Source organism: Schistosoma haematobium, chromosome 2 (assembly GCF_000699445.3).
Source record: "Schistosoma haematobium chromosome 2, whole genome shotgun sequence".
NCBI classification, from domain to species: domain Eukaryota; kingdom Metazoa; phylum Platyhelminthes; class Trematoda; order Strigeidida; family Schistosomatidae; genus Schistosoma; species Schistosoma haematobium.
In genome coordinates, this window is record NC_067197.1 from 14265838 (window position 1) to 14285631 (window position 19794).

A 19794-nucleotide genomic window follows, 5' to 3' on the forward strand; every position below is an offset into this window, starting at 1 on the left:
TGATTAGAAATAAAATCAGATAAAGATTTATTTAATTAAAAGTTGATCTTTAATAAAAATCTGTTGTTTTATTGAAATAAATAATGGGAATATCTATTTGTTTTAATGCATTTAAATAATAATAATTGATATTATCAAAAGGGGAGTTTGTTTATTTTTGTGGACATTGTAGTAATTTAATAGTTGAGTTCATAAGTCAATTAAAACTAGATCATCATGCAAAACCTGGAAACACTGGATGACTTGGGTTGTGGATGTGTACTGCTGAGGAGTCTCACACTAGATGGTCTAGCTTCAATTGATTCATCAATTCAACTATTAAATTACTATAATATCCACAAAACCCCCTTCTAATTATAATTACCATATGCTCATTAGTGACGGTCTCCAAGAGGTATTTCCTGGAGTCTTAGTGAAAAACAGTGACCAGTAGAATTCAACAGGATCTGTTGTGAGATAGTAACTCACTAAAGACAATGGTGGAAGGTGCTCAGTTTCATAGGTTAGTTGAAGTTAGACATTAAGACCGTTGGATGCCGACCGATTCAGTAGTTCTAGAGGCTAAGCGTTCACGAATAAGACCAATAGGTCCTGGGTTCGAATCTCGCGAGGCGGGATTATGGAGTCCCATACTAGGACGAAATGTTCGTTCAGTGCTTCCAGTTTTCCTATGGTGGTCCAACTTCAATTGACTCATGAATTTATTTAATAAATCACTATAATATCCACAAAACCTCTCTCTGATTATGAAATAATAATTGAAGATGAAGTTTCCAATATCCTGGAAATCAACTCTTTACAAATTATTTTAATAACATCGATTTGTAATTAAATAGTATAAATGTATGTCATTTCTAATTAGTATAGTTCAAACATTTCGTTCAAAACTTCAGAGAATCTGTATAAGAGTTGACATCTACCTATTTATAAATAAAGAGGTTGTAAAAGGATATTCAATTTGAAGATCGCTTTCTTAAGATCTGTTGACAGGACTTGACAAAGTAAACAGAAATCGCTTATATGTATATTTTAATGTCGATATTCAATGTTTTTGTAGTTTGATTTCTGCATACAACGAAAATTATTTTTAAACAGAATTCATCTGTAAAATGCATTTGGCAAATCAATATTTATATCTTCACTAGTTATTAGCTTCTCAATCCATCCTGGAAATTCTAGGCACAAATTATAACTGGTGAAGTTCAATAATGTCAAAACTGAGACAGTTTTTATTGATATCACTGAATGATTGTTATTTCACAACATATGAATTAATTAGAAATCGAAATATACGCCACTAGACTCTAACTCACTGGTCTGAAGATATTATCTACCCCTCCTCAAAGAAATTAAATGTATCGCATTCATTAGCTGGGATAGCACTTCTAAAGAGTATCAAACAATCATGAAACAAGTGTTATATCCTCTATGATTTCATTTGGTTAGAATTAGCTTTCTTTATTTTATAGATTAAGACAGTTTATTTTATAACTGTAATTAAATTATCAATTAAATTAACTAATAATGCATTTTGAAAGTGTAAATCTCATGTATGAGGTCGTGAATGCAAATAGCTGAAGATTTCCATACTACGACAAAACAGCCACCTAATGTTCCCAGGTCTTCAACAATGGTCTAACTTGAATCAGTTCATGATTTCAATGAAATCCAACAACCTTCATAACCCTATATTGTAAATCATAGTGTCACACATAAGTGATAGAGAGTATTAACATTCAAATATATTAAAAATATGTCATATTCCAATTATTCATTTGGTATACAAATGGTAATTTTGCAGACTAATATTGTCCTACAAAAGCAGTAAATGATTACCCATTTCTAAATATTTCTTTTGAGAAACATAGTTTCTAGTATAAAATCTATAACATTCATAAAGTCACATTCATACAAAATGGTTTTTATGACACGTTCTTCACAATTTACATTTTCGTATTAATCTAAGTGATAAATATTTTTATCTTATCTTATAAGAGTTTGTCTTTTCTCATTGTTACTATATAAGACTGTTTGTGTTCAGTTTTTATAGGAAAATCCGTACTGTGAATATTTACCTTAATAATCCCTATGGTTATATGTTATTAGTAAATTACTATAGATTATGGCTACCGAAGGAATCCAAGATACGTGTGTTGATCTATTTAAGATAGTTCTATCCGGATCCATCTTATGAACACCTCTAATGCTGTTGAATATGTTAGCGTATATTTGAACGAAGTAACTCAGTCGATGACAGACATTATCATTTGAAGTAATTGATACTGGATTCGATACTCACTGTAAAAACTAATGCGGAAATGCAGCCAACTAACGAGTCGTAAATAAAATAACACTTTCGTCAAGGATTCCACTAATAATCCCAATACAAAAATATGATAAGCTTTTCAGTTTAACTTTGAAATAATTAAGGATGGCTGTTAGATAGATATACCTGTTAGATGATATAGTAACTAGGACTAAAACTGATGTATATTTTCCTGTTCTTTCCAGCACAACCTACATTGGAATAAAAAATCGTTACAAAGGTATGCACATACTCAAAAATGTTTCTAGTATAAAAAACCAATCAAAATTTTAGCCTGATGATTTCACTTTTAATCAGCACAGTGAACACAGTAGCCTTTCGTTAAGAATTAATATTACCAGGTGCTTAAGTAGAAACCAACATTTAATGAATAGTTGTTGAATCCTTGTTTGACATCTTCAACGTGTTCGTTTAAGACGATTTCAGTAGTATACCATAAACAGTATGGTCAATAAAACCAAGAATAAGACTGTAAATTATCTCTGATATTAAACATTGATTGAATCATCATCAAAATTTTATCGTACTTGAAGGCTTAATGCCTGAATAGTGTCATATTCATTGTACCATTTATTTATCCATTATCCGATTTCTTGCATATGGTATGATCCATCACTAAGACTTAAGAGTAATCTAAACAACCTTGGTTTGCAACTATTCTTCATTAAGTGTTATTACATAAAGCAATTTCTTTTCAAATTAGACATATTCCCACTAACCATTTGGGTAAGTAACCATAGCAACTGCAGTCAACAGATATTTTTTAAAAACTAACAGTCTTTCCAATCAGATAAAAACTGACAGTTAACATAGTGTTAAGAAGAATATTGAACCTTTTTAGTAACAATATTTTCATTCATTTACTCTACGGAATATATTTTTGGGTTTGTGTAGAAGCTTGAGTAGCATGTAGTAATTTTTCAGGTTTTTAATAAAGTATTTCATCGAATAACCCCACTGAAATCTATTATCGAATAAATGTTATTTTCTTTAGAAAAGAAATTGCCCAACCATAGTTATTTCGTATAAGCTATTTTCTTTTGAGAAAGAAAAAATCAGTAGGACTATAATTTATGGACGACCTTTGAGCGACGCCAGACTGACCTTGAGAGTGTCTACCTGATAGCCAAGACCGAATGAGGGTTACGATTTACAGTTGATGATTAAAGTTAGGAATTAGATTTAGGGTATTCATCACGAGCTGAAATCCGCTATAATGCCATAAATCTACTTAGCCAAGTGGATGAGTGAATTTTGTGCCAAAATTCGAGATCTATTATCTTATACCTTATTGATTCGTCCATAAATTATAGTCTCGCCAAAAAATCATTAAGATATGAGGCTTACAGGTGATTTTCATTAATGTAACACTTTCTGACTTATGTTTTCTTATTAGAATCATCTTTAGGAAAAATATAATTTTCCAGTAAATTTATTAGGTCACATCAATGAAGTCTTTCTAAAGATGTCTAAATAGACGTTTGCTAGCAACACTTATTTCAAAAAAAGGAAAAGGAGTCCAATATATGCTCTTTGTCTACATTGTTCCTTTAAAAGTAAAAAGTATCCAATCGATAATCCCATAAACTGTTCTATAAATATATTTGTCATGGATATTTAGATAGTAGAATTACTGGTAAAGAATACTATTTAAATGCAAACAATGTTTCATCAAAGAAACCAAGTCGTTAATACTCTTTCTCAATATACGGTCTGAACGAGAAAGTGAAAGTGTTGCGACTTTAAAAGTCCGGCTAGTTAACACATAATTTATTCGTCAATCGTAATACGACTTGTTCACTCTTGCACTGTATTAAACCAATGACGTTCAATCGGTCTGATCAGCCTAATGTCCTTATTGGTCCTTTGTTCGCCTAGCCCGTCCAGTTGAGTTCAGAACACCGATAACAGCTTCCGCTATGCGAATTATTTATTTCAGATATACTTGGTTTATATATCAGCCAAACAGACCACATCGCACCACAAAATAGGAAAAACATTTACGCAAGATCAGGCCAAAATGTGGCTGTGGACGTAGGAGACTGTAATCAATAAACCGAACATAACTTAAGAACAATAAATCGTATAATAATAATCTGTAGGTCAAAATGAATCTTATAATAAGGGGAATATAGATATACATAATCTAATTACTAAATAGTTATACCATATGAATATATAGATAATATTAGTCCATTAATAGGTCTCAGAAGTTACTTGTAATTCATTCTTCGCTAGGATATGACAATTTTAAAATTTCAAAGGTTTCCATTGTGAAAACTAGAACAACACATATTAGGAAATAATATTGTTTTGAGTTAGATTGTAATCGTGTATACGTAAAGGTTGATAACGACCTAACTGAAAATACTATTTCTTCAATAGTTATTCATTTTAAAGTCTACTTCAACATATTATGAAGTTTTTGATATTGATCGATAAATTCGGGGGAGGTAAGCGAAGTAAATATCAATTTCACAAATCATTGAGTGTTTTCAGTTAAACCGATGTCAAAACAGTTCTACTGTATGGAGCGGAAACTTGGAGAACTACGAAAGCCATCATCCAGAAGATACAAGTATTTATAAACAGTTGTCTACGCAAAATACTTCGGATCCGTTGGCCAGACACTATCAGCAACAACCTACTATGGGAGAGAACAAACCAGATCCCAACGGAGGAAGAAATTAGGAAGAAGCGCTGGGAGTGGATAGGACACACATTGAGTAAAGCATCCAACTGAGTCACAAGGCTGAAGACTCAGATCTTAATTTCATTGGCACTTGAGTGACCTGTGGAAATTGTATCTTTCCATTAGTCACCTTTCAAAAGTCTTCTAATTATGTCTGTTATTGTGTTTGATATTTTGTATGCAACAGTATTATTTAACTGGAAAGAATCTATTCTACTGGCTAGTGCTCTTACGTTTTACATCAGCATGTTTGCGTATTGACAAAAATAATCCTATTTCGTGGGTAGCAATCACTCGGCAATATCGTATAGTTGCGTATCATTCATCCATCACCATCTTATTCATTCATTACAACAATTCTTCAAGCAAAACCTCAATCTTTAAGTCATCATCCATAAGAATGTTATATGCAGAATTATTTAAATTAAAGATTTTAACGTCTTATTTACACGCTTCTTGTCCTCAGGGTAATATTCTGTTGTTTTTATAATCCTAAATAGCTAAAACACTATTACTCTTCTGAAATTTTATCCTTATTCAACATTTAGTTGCTCTCCTACTCTTTATCTAATAGTCAAACAATACATCTCGAAATGGAGTAGCCAACAATGCTTGGAATAAATATAATTATCTGTATGTGTGGTTTACTGATTTAGAATAATAACAACTCTCAGTAACTCGTTTAATAACTTGTCACTCATACTAACCAAAAGTTCTTGTCGTTATCTAGAAAATAATTTTAATCGTACACAGTTGAGGGAACACTCAAGAGTTTCGAATATTCGGCTGCGATCTCCAATAACATCTGTAAATATCGGTTCGTACACATGATTCTGACCTGTTTAGATAATTTTCTTCAAAAGACCAAGTTATTTATTAGATGAAAGTATTTGCCTGAAATAAGATTGTCTGGTAGATAACTAATGTTTATGCTCTTCATTCTCAAACAATCAAATATTTATTTCACCATTTATCCCTTCACATTACAAAGACAAGAAATGAATGCCTCACATAACAGATCGGTTGAACTTTGTAATGAATTTCGGCTTTTAAATGTCTTAGTCTCCAGAATATTAATCAGTTTGGCAGTAGGAAAAATTGGTAAACAAACCAAATGATCAAATCAGTAAGCTCAATCATTGAAAATATTTATAAGAGTTAGGATATTTAAACAGAATCGAATTAAAGGTGGTTAGTGGCTAGCAGTGGAATCCAGGACGCTTGTTTCGTCATATTCCGGACTTTTCAGCTGGATGTACCTTCACTCTAGAGTTTATTTTCACCCTGAGACTCGAAATCTTTGCTTATAACACTTGTGAAATAAAGGTAATATCGAAACAATCCTCACGGGATACACATATGCCAATAAGAGACTGATCAATTGCAATGCTAAACATCAATGGGAAGATTCAAACAAACAATACCAAATAAATTTAGAATCAAATTAACCACGTTTTCAAATGATTAACAAAGTAAGGTTATCAAATAATCTGAAATGAAATCTACAAATAGATAGGAACATTTAATATACTAAGAATTGTTTAAAGAATAACGGGAAATCAACGCAATAAAAGCCAGTTCAAAAAAGAGAACAATATTTGAACGGTAAAATGCTTCCAATGATAACATTTTATTCAGAGCTCCATAGTTACAAATCCATAAAGAAGAAATCAGAAAAGTCATATCTTTTAAGGTAACGACCTCTAATCAATAGTTTAAAATCGTCTGTACGAAAATAAATATAAAATATGGATTGCTGTGTTGTGGCTTGTATAGTAATAACAATTATTATAAGAAATATATATTTTATGAAATCTCAAGGTATGATTATAAATATATAATAAGGGGTTATACAAATGTCAGTGAATGAAAAAGGAGGGTAATATTTACAATTTGTACTGACATGATTGAACTAGGAATGAGATAATTCTATGACCTAATGTAAATAAATGACTTGAACGCATCTCTTTTATACACATTAGTCTGTCTTCTAGGAATCATTGTCAACTGTTTCAGCTATATACAATAGGCATAATCTTGAAATCTTCATTAGATTATACTAGATTTGATTTTTAACTGAGATTTCATCTTCAATTTTTATATTATATATCCCTAGTCGATTAGACTTAATGATACTAACTTGGCATGTAAGTGTTCACGAGAAACTAAAGATAAGACCCTTCTAATACGGTTTATCCAACTAGTCTAATTAGTATCAATTATCATTAGTTGATTATTTAAACTTATTATTAGAAACTCTTCAGACAAATGAGTTAACCGGACTTATTTTATATAACTTAGTTAAACAGGAAAGAACTATACTATGTATGTATGTATGTATGTATGTATGTATGTATGTATGTATGTATGTATCTATCTATCTATCTATCTATCTATCTATCTATCTATCTATCTATCTATCTATCTATCTATCTATCTATCTATCTATCTATCTATCTATCTATCTATCTATCTATCTATCTATCTATCTATCTATCTATCTATCTATCTATATCTTCTAAAAATCTTCTCAATGTTTATAAAGTCTGTTTCTATATGATTCTCCGCTTTGTGTAATTTTGTATCTCTTTGTCCACATACATCAAATTGTCTACATATCTGTCTATTAATTCGTATATATATATACTAGATATTATTAGCTGTCACGGATTTACTCTCACGAATTGTTGCATAATGATTATAATTAAGCTGTGCCAAAATCCAAATCACTCCTTACAATATTATTCATTTTTGTACATGACGTCCTAGTTTATCTACTAAGAAAATATTGGTTTTTCCACTGTTTCTAAGAAAAACGTATTTCTTTCCAAATTACTTATTCTTATATTTTAATCATTTATATATTAAATCCCTTTCTTTATCCATCTGATCATCACCGTAAATTGATTTGCCTTTTGTAATTATATTCAGAATATAAATCATTTATTTGAGCATGCGTAGATTTATATTCTTCAAAGAAAATAGACGTTATTACAAAACATTCAGTAGATTAAATTTTAAAACTAAACAAGGCAAGATAACTTTTATCTAAACGATGGATTCATCAGTTTAATACATCTGAAAAATTCTTCACGGAAGCGACATACTACGAGTTAAACTACTGCCCATTGAATATATGATTATTGTTTATTTCAATTGTTCTATAAAAAATTTCAGGTCATAGTGAAAACTATTTCCAGTTGTCATAAGCAGAGATGAGTGGTGGCTAGCAATGGAATCTAGGGCTCATGTTGAGTCCTTTTTAGGACTGTTAAGCTGTATGTACGTAGATCCCACAGTTAATGTTCACTTGGAGGTTCGAACCCAGTACCGTTTGCTTCAAACGCTATCGTGTTATTTACACATTTCAAGTTTTTTAACTGATCTTAGTTAGATCATCATCGAGAAGCAAGAAGCACCGGGCACATGTTACGTCTTAGTATGGGACTCCTCAACAGACGGTAACACAATATCGTAAAATGACTGAAGTTGAACATTTCCACCATTAGTTTTCACTGGTGGCCTAGCTAAAATTAGTTCGTGATATGAGAATACTACAGACGTTATACTGATAACACATATAATTGTTTTCTGTATATTTTAAACAAATAATGTCACAATGATAAAGATGAACATGTAATGCCTCTAAAGCTTGAGTTTTTCATTTCCTTAGCAACTTTAGAACAGTTCATTAACAGTGGTCAATTACATTGATCAATCTACCAAAATAACTAGGGTTTAAATAAATCAATATCAACTTTGAAAGTAATACATAATTGATTGATATGCAACAAGATAACACTCAGTTAACTGTCATTCATATTTTGAAAGATAATTATCTCCTATGATAGATAAATGGAAAATAAGAACTTATTAGACGAACTTGACATCGTTTCATTTTTTATCATAACCTCTAAGTGAATGGTAGGATTGCAGTGAACAAGAACACCAGTGGAGACAATCGATTGTATTTGAGCACAAAATTACAGAGCATCTCACTAAAATCTGAGAACCATATAGCAAATAGTTAATTTTCAAAAGATCAATCCATCGACTCAAACTTGACTTCCCATTTTGCAAATATCAATCCATTGTTTCAGATTTCATCGTTCGTGCATTTTTATACAAACTGAGTTCCGTTTCCATTCTTTCCTTCTCGATCTCCTACTGAAATGCATTCTATCCCTCACTACCGTTATATACTACTTGTGTGGATACAAGTAATCCACACCACAGTATTAGTGGAATGGATGAGATAGGCAAAAAGCTGATATTATATTTACAAGACATATTTTTCTAATCTCATTTCAATGGATTTCAGAATATAGAATCACTTTCTGACTGATCAATTAAATCTAAGAAGAAAACTAAAAATGTTATTTATAAACAAATGTTTGAGCAAGCAGAATACAACCACGATTCACTTGTCATACTGTTCATGGTTAATCTTCTTTACAATCACTGATACAGTTACAAATTCTACTACACTTTCATTTGTCTTGATAATTTCATTTCATTATACTGGTGACTTGAACCGATCCACAAGTGTTCTGACTATTACTTGTTTATGACTTACTAATTAACAAATACATAATCATGATAAAAAATAATGGTTATAATTCTATACTACTCATAATAAATAATTTCCATTTAGCTTCATTTCACATGACTAAGAATTACTGGCTATTTTCATAAACATTCATTTTATTTCCTTAAGTCTTCATTAGTTGCTTACAACATTATTACAGATTAGAGATGAATATATGTATCATGATGTAGCGAAGATTTTGATAGAGGTAATTAGATCATAAAAAAGTTTGTTTCGGATAAATAAAGTTTGGGAGAGAATGTTCCAGAACATTAAAATAGTGATTAGAACTCATAAAGTTAACAAACATTAAATGATTGTGTAATCAAGTGACTGAAAACAGATTAATGATAATAAAGAAAAATATGGATTAAAATCAATCAGCAATAAAAACTTGAGAAAGAGTTGAAATAATGAATGACATAATAAATAAAAAAGGAGGGGTAATGTTACTAGGGCAAAGAAAGATTTCTTACGATCTCTTTTTGTTTACATAGATCTGGTTTCAAACATTTGATCTCTATTGCTTCGGCAAATTTACTCTAAGAAAACGTTTATGAAGATCGATAAACTTTATTTCAGATTCAGTTAACATTTTTGTATTTGCAAGTAAATTTAAGTGTCAATAGTTTCTTATATTCAGTCTAGACTTTTAAAAAATATCAGACATTTAAACAGTTTACATCATTTTAAGCAATGTAAACATGAGTGATTTACGTCTGATTACTGTGGAATAAATATACAGAAAAAAAAATACAGGAATTTCAGAATAAATAGAAAACTCAAAAGATATAAATCTTGAATTTAATGATATTGATGATGTGGAAACTCATCATACTACACTTTAATGAACAAAGAATTAGGTAACTTCCTACATATTCTGTTGACAATAAACAAGACTAGGTGTCTGTACACTGATACACATAGATGTATGATGAAATATTTATGTCTTCGTATTTTTTTTCTGAACATCTAAGGAAGCCAGAATTATGAAAACGAACATTACATTCTTTTTTTGTATTTATAGACAATAAACACTTTGTCTGTGTTTACCACAAAAGAAATCAACTATATAGTTAAATTAAGTAGTCTGATCGTTTTTTGTCCTCCTTTCGTTTTTGATTTGTAATAACTCATAATTAATAATGTTAACAGTGCATAAACGATGGTCACGCGATCTTCAAGAAAAGATGATAACATTCTTTCTAAACAAGCTAGTTGAAAAACAAGTGAAAAATAAAGTAAAAAATATTTTCGGATGAACAAAACACTTCAGTTGCCATAAATTCGAAAACAATTATCATCGTAAAACAGTCTATGATGATGATGATGATGATGACGGCAGCAAAACATGGCCATTAAGAATAGAGGATACTCGTCAGCTAATAGTATTTGACCACAGATATCTCATAAATATTGCTCACATCTGCTGGGATCACCGATTAAGTAATAGTGAGGTTAGACGCAGGGTATTAGGGAATCTTCAACGATTGAGATGGTTGGGTCACGTGTTACGTACAACTGAACACCGATTACCATGACATGCAATGCTGACTAGTGTTGAAGATGGTTGTGAGAAAGTTAGGTGTGGCCATACCAAAACGTGGCATCAGTGCTTGAAGTCACTAACTTCTAGTCTGAGCCATGTTGATAGATTTAGACTACTTGTTTGGGGCCCACGTGACAATCGTAACCAATGGTTGGAGATTGTGTGTGACATGGCTCAGAATCGATCACAATGGCGTCAGTGTATACACTCTCTGTCCTTCCTTAAACTAAGAGATTAAAATCACTGCATATCTTTCTTTCTACGAACTAATTCTTTCTTTCTGTACTATATCCATATATGCAATCTTTCTTTTATATATTACCACCATTGCTGTGCTAATGCTGTATGGCAACTTGGACCGATTCATATATGTGCCTGGGCCTACTTTGTAGCTGACTGACTGACTGAGACTACCATGAAAAACCTGTTCCTTAAACGATTTTTCATAATCATTTTTTTAAAAATTCTTTCGAATTTTTAATGTTTACTTTATAAAAAGTATGTTTTCGTTTTTTCCCTAGATTTAGAATTTTCATGAACAAACTACTTATAGTATATTAGACACACGTCATTGATTATATTAAAGATAATGCTTTATCGCTTTTCTCTCCTTATTTTTTTCTGTTCTGTTCTGTTACATTACATTACGTTACGTTCCGCTAACGGGTCCTGAAAACATAAATTAATTAAGTGTTTCGTTTGATCGATTCCAAGAAAATGCAGTTTTGTGTAGGAAAGAATTATTTCTCTATATGTTTAATTTAAATAATTTTGAATTTATTGAAAAGCATCTACCCTGGTAATATTAGAAATTTGTTATTAAATATCTTAGACATTACCTAGATGGATTGAAAGGATGAACGAAAACAACTCAGAGCTTCAAAATAATAAGTTAAAATTTATATCAATGAAATCCAAGAAACAATCAAGAATATTTCAGAAGTTACATAGAAAGGATCATTTTTTTCATAAAATAAACGTAATTACAATAATAAATTGATAATCATTAACAATCATTCTAACTGCTGAAGGTTCTTTAAATATGATGAAATTTTTTTTAAAAAAAAAGGATTAAGGAAACTTACAAAAGATTACAAATAATAGAAAATGGTAGTCAATACAATTAGAGCAAAATATCTTCATAATGAATCAAATCAATACGGTTAAATCTTATAACTGATTAGATGATACGTAAGTGATTGAAACAGTCCAGTCAATGACGAATCAGTATAGAATAAGAAATATTAGGCCAAGGACTTGATATTAAGGATTAATAGAGATGTCAAAAAATAATAAATAATGATGGTGAAATAGGAAATGTAGCTTACATGACACAAAATCAGTATAAATAAGACGAGAAAAATTAATGGATAATCATATTCAGCCTAAATTACCAGGACGAAACCCGCGTCCTGGATTCCACTGCTAGCCACTATCCATCACTGTTTACAAATAGCTTGTGAATTAAGGTAATATCGAGGCATACACACAGTATGCACATATGCCAATAACAATCTGATCAATTGCAGTCTTAAACCTCAATGGGAAGATACAAGACAAACAATACCAAGTAAATTACCAGGTTTTCAAAATTGATATTTAAGTTTAAAGCTGTAAATATCATTTACCTTTACAAGTGCTTTATAAAGTTTCTCCTTCAGAGAGTGTGTTTAATTAGAAAATGTCTTTTCTTTGGGTTTGTTTTTCAAATCGGATGTAGAATATGTTGTGATTCGATAGTTTCAAGACAGTAAGCATTGTGTTATGTCTTTCATTATTATATCTACAGAGTGCTAAACTGGTTTGTGCTTGGTACTGAACACTTGAATCCGACAACGTGTAGTGAAAACACAGAAACTGGTGAAATGGATTTATTTGACCCAGGAAACACACTATTTCGTATATAATTTATTTTCAGTCAAATTTATATAAATCGAACTATACCATATAGACTAATTATTTATAATTAATTGATTAAGTTATGTAATTGCGCTTTCTCAAGATATGATTACATGACATCAGAAAAAACCAGTTGTATGTTATTTCTACTCCAACCGAATAATTCATTGCTCGCTACATCACATTAGAACTATGATAGATTTTCCTATATCTATTCCAACCGTGAAAGTTGTATGAAATAATTTGTCTGCCATTAGCTAGAAATTTTATGAATTGTCTTAATAGAATATAGTTTAAGTATTATGACTGAGCATACATTAATGTTACCTTACTCACCACTCTACTTGCATGGTCGACATTTCATAAATACTATACTTCACTATGAGTGTTTAGAATTGTCGGAAACTCTCTACACTATTACAAATGTGGTACTTCAGTACCGAAATAACAATCTACGAAGTTAGTATTCAGAAAACATTCTTCTGATAAAAATGATTAGCAGAGGAACAAACGGTTTTAAAGAACTTGTATGGTATCCGAAAACCTGTTCAGTCTTATGAGTAACTTTTCATTTACAAATACATGCATTTTTATATCATAACTACTATAATATTTTGAAGGTACTGTTTTCTGTAAGCTGGATATTTTAATCGCAAAGCTTTCATTTTCTTTCCAAACAACATCAGCCCACACTTTAGTGAGAAACTTCGTGAACAATACAATGCCTTCGAAATTTACATATTGAGCTAACAATATCCTCCATCATATCGAAAGTAAATAACAGAATGTCTCAATCATACCATTAAGGACTCAAGAAAGAAATATGATTGTTAGCATCACTTATACAATAACACCTACATGTACATCTGCCCGCTGAATACACAAATTAAGAACACACATAACGAGATGACAATCATGATTTCTCGTAACATAAGTGATCCCTTAGATTTGTTGAATGCCAGTAAGTTCAATATTCACACATAAGAGTGAAATATCACTAAAATATTGGTCAGTGTAGTAGATTGTTTCTTCATACGTTTTTCAGTACACATAAATTCAACAGGACAGAAAATATTTCAAGAAGGCAGCTGATTAGCCACAGCTTCCTTGGTTGCGGTACATACTATACTGATATGGCGAAAATTCCACGGCAGAGGAGCAGTTATATACATTTAGTATATTTTACTTGTTCATGAGTTAAGTGTTATTCCCAATATTTCATACTTTTATCTCACCTACCCCTTGTGAAACATATCTCTCATGCTTCAATCTCCATTAATGTTGAAATTGTCACTCTTTCGCTTTCCTAATGTGAAGTGCAATAGATTGAATCGATGCAAATTTGAATAACTAATAAAATGATTCCATCTTAAAAGATACAATATCTGAATAGGTCTCAGAGAAACACTTAGAAATGTACTAATGAAATACTCATCGGAACCTTAACTAAACTTATTGAGTGTAAGGTAAGCACTTCGTACTAAAATCGTTTAAGATATTTGAATACGTTCAAATATCCTTATTATATTCATTTTTAAGACATTATTCATAAGTCTTAAAGACCACTACCAAAAATGATCCTTATAAATTGCCAAGTCAGTGGGATCGATTTTGCACTGTTCAGTTAGATGTATTTGCATTCCAATGGTGCTGATCAAAAAGCACTCAGTAGTACTCACTACTGTAGTGTTGTTGATTCACTATAGTTACCATCATTAGAAAAGTTGTGACTAACATAAAACGTTTATATTGTTTACGTGTTGATATTCAGGAGCGAATTCAATTCATTTCTATTGGTTAGTCTAATGACGTTTGAAGTCACTGAAAGTCCCAATACTGATCAATAATAATATATACATCTGGGAATGACCAGAGAATGCATATCGGCTCACGATCATGATCAGATTGACAAAATAAAAAATAGGTAGCACATAAAATTGCGAATTGAAGGTGGCGTTAGTTTAGTGTAAAATAATATTTTTGGGAAAGATTCTGTAGTAGTCCTCAATTTTTGTAAGTATAGATTTGACTTTAATAAATAATGTATAAAAAACACAAAATATGCTCAAATGGTGTAATCACAAAGTAACTTGAGTTTTGAAGTGTTCAGTATCACAGTTCTGGACCTACGTGAAAAAAATGACAATTTTGAGTAAAGAAAAATCTGCATCTTTTAAACGCTAGGACCATTAAAGAATCTGTCCAAGAGTCCCGAATACTGAAAGCCAGCAGATATGAATTCTTAAGACTGATTATTATTGTAGTCCCTTGTAGATTATTGATCATTACAAAATTTATCTAACTTGGTTTAAAAGTTCATATTAGTCTTCAAATTATTTAGCCTATCACATAGTTCTGATAATCTTCGTCTCCTAATTACATTATTGAAATTTATCAAAGGGACTAATTGTTTTAAAAAAGGATTTGTTTAGTCACAGATGGTGTTACGCAAAATGACATTTATCAAACAAGACTACTCATTAGTAGTTAAAATATTTGTATTATAACCGTGTTAGGAATAGTGTTTTTAGCACAACTGGATTATATCTAGCAGTGGATTCCACTCCTATTTGATTCAGGGTATAGTTGAGACCTACTACAGATGTTCAAGATACATTTTATATTAGTAGATGCTATACTAATAGACGTAACTGTTTATACAGTGTAATGGTAAATACATATCTTTGTTAATAATGTGTTGTAGTGGCTGGTACTATGTCAAACCACGTAGGTTATTCTAGCTTCTGGACAGACCAATCTATTCATTCTTCTCAAGCCACATTTTGACCTTGTCACTAATTCGCTTACTAACCCTGGCTGTTTTTGTTTGAGTATATATGTGTTATTTACTTACCCTATTCATTATGTGTCTGTAACTTAATTTTGTCTGACTATAAATATCGAGTCGCGTTTGATTAAATCGAGTTGGCTCACTAGCCTTCTCCAATTGTTTCGCTTTCCTCACTTTGTTTCTCGAAATGTATGTTCATATCAATGAGTTTACGAAGCATACGAATTTAATTTATTTTATTCCGTTATTCGTTAACCGGAATTAAGTCTATAATAATATACAGGGGTCGGTGGCATTTATATTTTTATAACAATCAGCATATGATATAAATGGAGTCAGGTATAGGCACCACAAGGATATGACTGCCGATATATCATAATAATCTACTTTTGCACGCACACACACACACACTCTAGCTTCTCACCAGGTACATGCCGTCGTATTTGTTCGAGGAGTTTTGCATTAATGGTCAACTAGCTACGTATATGTAAAATACTATCAAACATTTTAGACATTTGATTTCTCTCCAAAATCTTCTTGAAAAGGCTTGGCTAGCATGGCCTGTTCATCTTAGTAGCGCTTCCTTTCATAAAATCCTTGTGATTACAATGAAAGGAGAATGAAGTGTAATAAACAAAAGTAAGCTACCCGCGACTGAATATAAGTGAGAGCATCAATGACTGTTTGAAAATTACGTTATAGAAACAGTATTAGAAAGAGCCTTGTATCATCAGGGTTTGATTCGAAACGAATCCAAGTATATGGTATATTTCTTTTTTCTTCAAGAAAGATAATGGCCTGCATTCTGTTACATACCATAAAATGTCGAATTGCTACATAGACACTGGATTAGTTTTATACTAATTAATTGAGGAAAGGTATTAATCGTGTTAACTCCGCCTGTAGCTCTTCTAGAGTTACTGCCGGTCCCAAGCCCGGGTAAAGGAGGAGGGTTGGGCATGGGGTTAGCGTCCCCATCCCGTAGAAAACTAACTCGCTAAAAAAACGCTTACCAGAAAAAATAATTCAAACCATTTTAACTCTGCCCTGAGAGTTAGAAGGTCTTCATTTAGAAGAATTATGACGCTTCATGGTGAAAGCCGAATTCCTTCGGAAGCCACGAGGCCGATGCCCCTTCTAACAACCAGAGCAAAAATTTTTATAGGTACATGGAACGTTAGAACAATGTGGGAAACCGGGAAGACCAGCCAAATAGCAACGGAAATGAGGAGATACAACTTGGCAGTACTGGGAATCAGCGAAACCCACTGGACTCAAGCTGGACAGAAAAGGCTAGCTACGGGAGAGATGCTGCTATACTCCGGTCACGAAGAGGAAAATGCTCCACACACACAGGGAGTTGCTCTAATGCTGTCCAAAGTAGCACGAAATGCACTTGTAGGATGGGAATCCCACGGATCCAGAATCATCAAAGCATCATTCAAAACAAAGAAGGAGGGGATCTTAATGAATATTATCCAATGTTATGCACCCACCAATGATAGCAACGACGACATTAAAGATCAATTCTACGAGCGGCTGCAGTCAATCATAGAGAAATGCTCAAGAAAGGACCTCACCATTCTGATGGGAGATCTAAATGCCAAGGTCGGAATAGACAACACTGGATATGAAGATATTATGGGACGACATGGACTGGGAGAGAGGAACGAAAATGGAGAAAGATTTGCAAATTTGTGTGCATTCAACAAATTAGTCATAGGAGGCACAATATTTCCACACAAACGTATACACAAGGCTACATGGATCTCACCGGACCACACTACAGAGAACCAGATAGACCATATTTGCATCAAAAAAATTCCGAAGGACAATGGAAGATGTGAGAACCAGGAGAGGAGCTGACGTAGCTTCAGATCACCACCTAGTTGTAGCCAATTTAAAACTGAAGCTAAAAAAGAACTGGACAAGTGGACAAACAGCAATACAAAGGTTCAATACAGCCTTCCTTCGAGATACTGACAAACTCAATGAATTCAAGATAGCTCTCAACAACAGATTCCAAGCCTTTCAAGATCTACTGAAGGAAGAAGAAACCACCATGGAGGACAACTGGAAAGGCATCAAAGAAACATTGACTTCAACATGTCAAGAGGTTCTGGGCCTAAAGAAACACCATCATAAGGAATGGATCTCTATAGAAACACTGGACAAGATCAAAGAAAGGAAGAACAAGAAGACAGCAATTAACAACAGCCGAACACGAGCAGAGAAAGTCCAAGCACAAGCTGAATACATAGAAGCAAACAAGCAAGTGAAGAGGAGCATTAGAGCCGACAGGAAGAAATACGTGGAAGAATTAGCAACGACGGCAGAAAAAGCTGCTAGAGAAGGAAATATGAAACAGCTCTACGATACAACGAAGAAACTATCAGGGAAATACAGTAAACCAGAGAGGCCGGTCAAAGACAAAGAAGGCAAGCCAATCACTGAAATTCAACAACAGCGAAACAGATGGGTAGAATACTTCGAGGAACTCCTGAATAGGCCGGCTCCAATGAATCCACCGAACATCGAAGCAGCACACACAGATCTTCCTATAGATGTCAACCCACCAACGACGGAAGAAATTAGAATGGCCGTCAGACAAATCAAGAACGGGAAAGCAGCAGGACCCGACAACATACCAGCTGAAGCACTGAAATCAGACGTCGAAGTAACCACAAGCATGCTTTACCCTCTATTCAAAAAGATTTGGGAGGAGGAACAAGTGCCGATGGACTGGAAAGAAGGACACCTCATCAAGATTCCAAAGAAAGGAGATCTGAGCAAATGTGAAAACTACAGAGGCATTACACTACTGTCAATACCAGGGAAAGTCTTCAACAGGGTGTTGCTGAACCGGATGAAGGATGCAGTAGATGCCCAACTTCGAGACCAACAAGCTGGATTCCGAAAGGATCGGTCGTGCACAGACCAAATTGCAACACTACGGATCATCGTCGAACAATCAGTTGAGTGGAACTCGTCACTATACATCAACTTCATTGATTATGAAAAGGCATTCGACAGTGTAGATAGGAGGACATTATGGAAACTTCTTCGACACTACGGAGTTCCTGAGAAGATTGTCAATATTATCCGGAACTCATATGACGGACTACAGTGCAAAGTAGTGCATGGAGGACAGCTGACAGATGCATTCCAAGTAAGGACCGGAGTCAGACAAGGCTGTTTACTCTCTCCCTTCCTCTTTCTTCTGGTGGTCGACTGGATTATGAAGACCTCGACATCTGAAGGAAAACACGGAATACAATGGACAGCTCAGAACCAATTAGACGATCTGGACTTCGCAGATGACCTAGCCCTCCTATCACGTACACGTGAACAGATTCAGATAAAGACAGCCAATGTAGCAGCAGTCTCTGCATCAGTAGGCCTCAGCATACACAAAGGGAAAACCAAGGTCCTCAAATTCAAAGCGGAGAACAGCAATCCAATCACCCTTGATGGCGAAACTCTGGAAGATGTAGAATCCTTCACATATCTGGGAAGCATCGTCGATAGACATGGAGGTTCAGATGCAGACGTAAAGGCGAGGATTGGCAAAGCAAGGGCCGCATTCCTACAATTGAAGAACATATGGAACTCAAAACAACTTTCAACCAATATCAAAGTGAGAATCTTCAATACGAACGTCAAGGCAATTCTACTGTATGGAGCTGAAACTTGGAGAACTACAACAACCACAATCAAGAAAGTACAAGTATTTATAAATAGCTGTCTACGCAAGATACTCAACATCCATTGGCCGGATACCATCAGCAATAGCCTTGTGTGGGAGAGAACAAACCAACTTCCAGCTGAAGAGGAAATTAGGAAAAGACGATGGAAATGGATAGGACATACATTACGCAAATCGTCAAACTGCATCACGAGGCAAGCTCTAACTTGGAATCCTGAAGGGAAGCGGAAAAGAGGAAGGCCA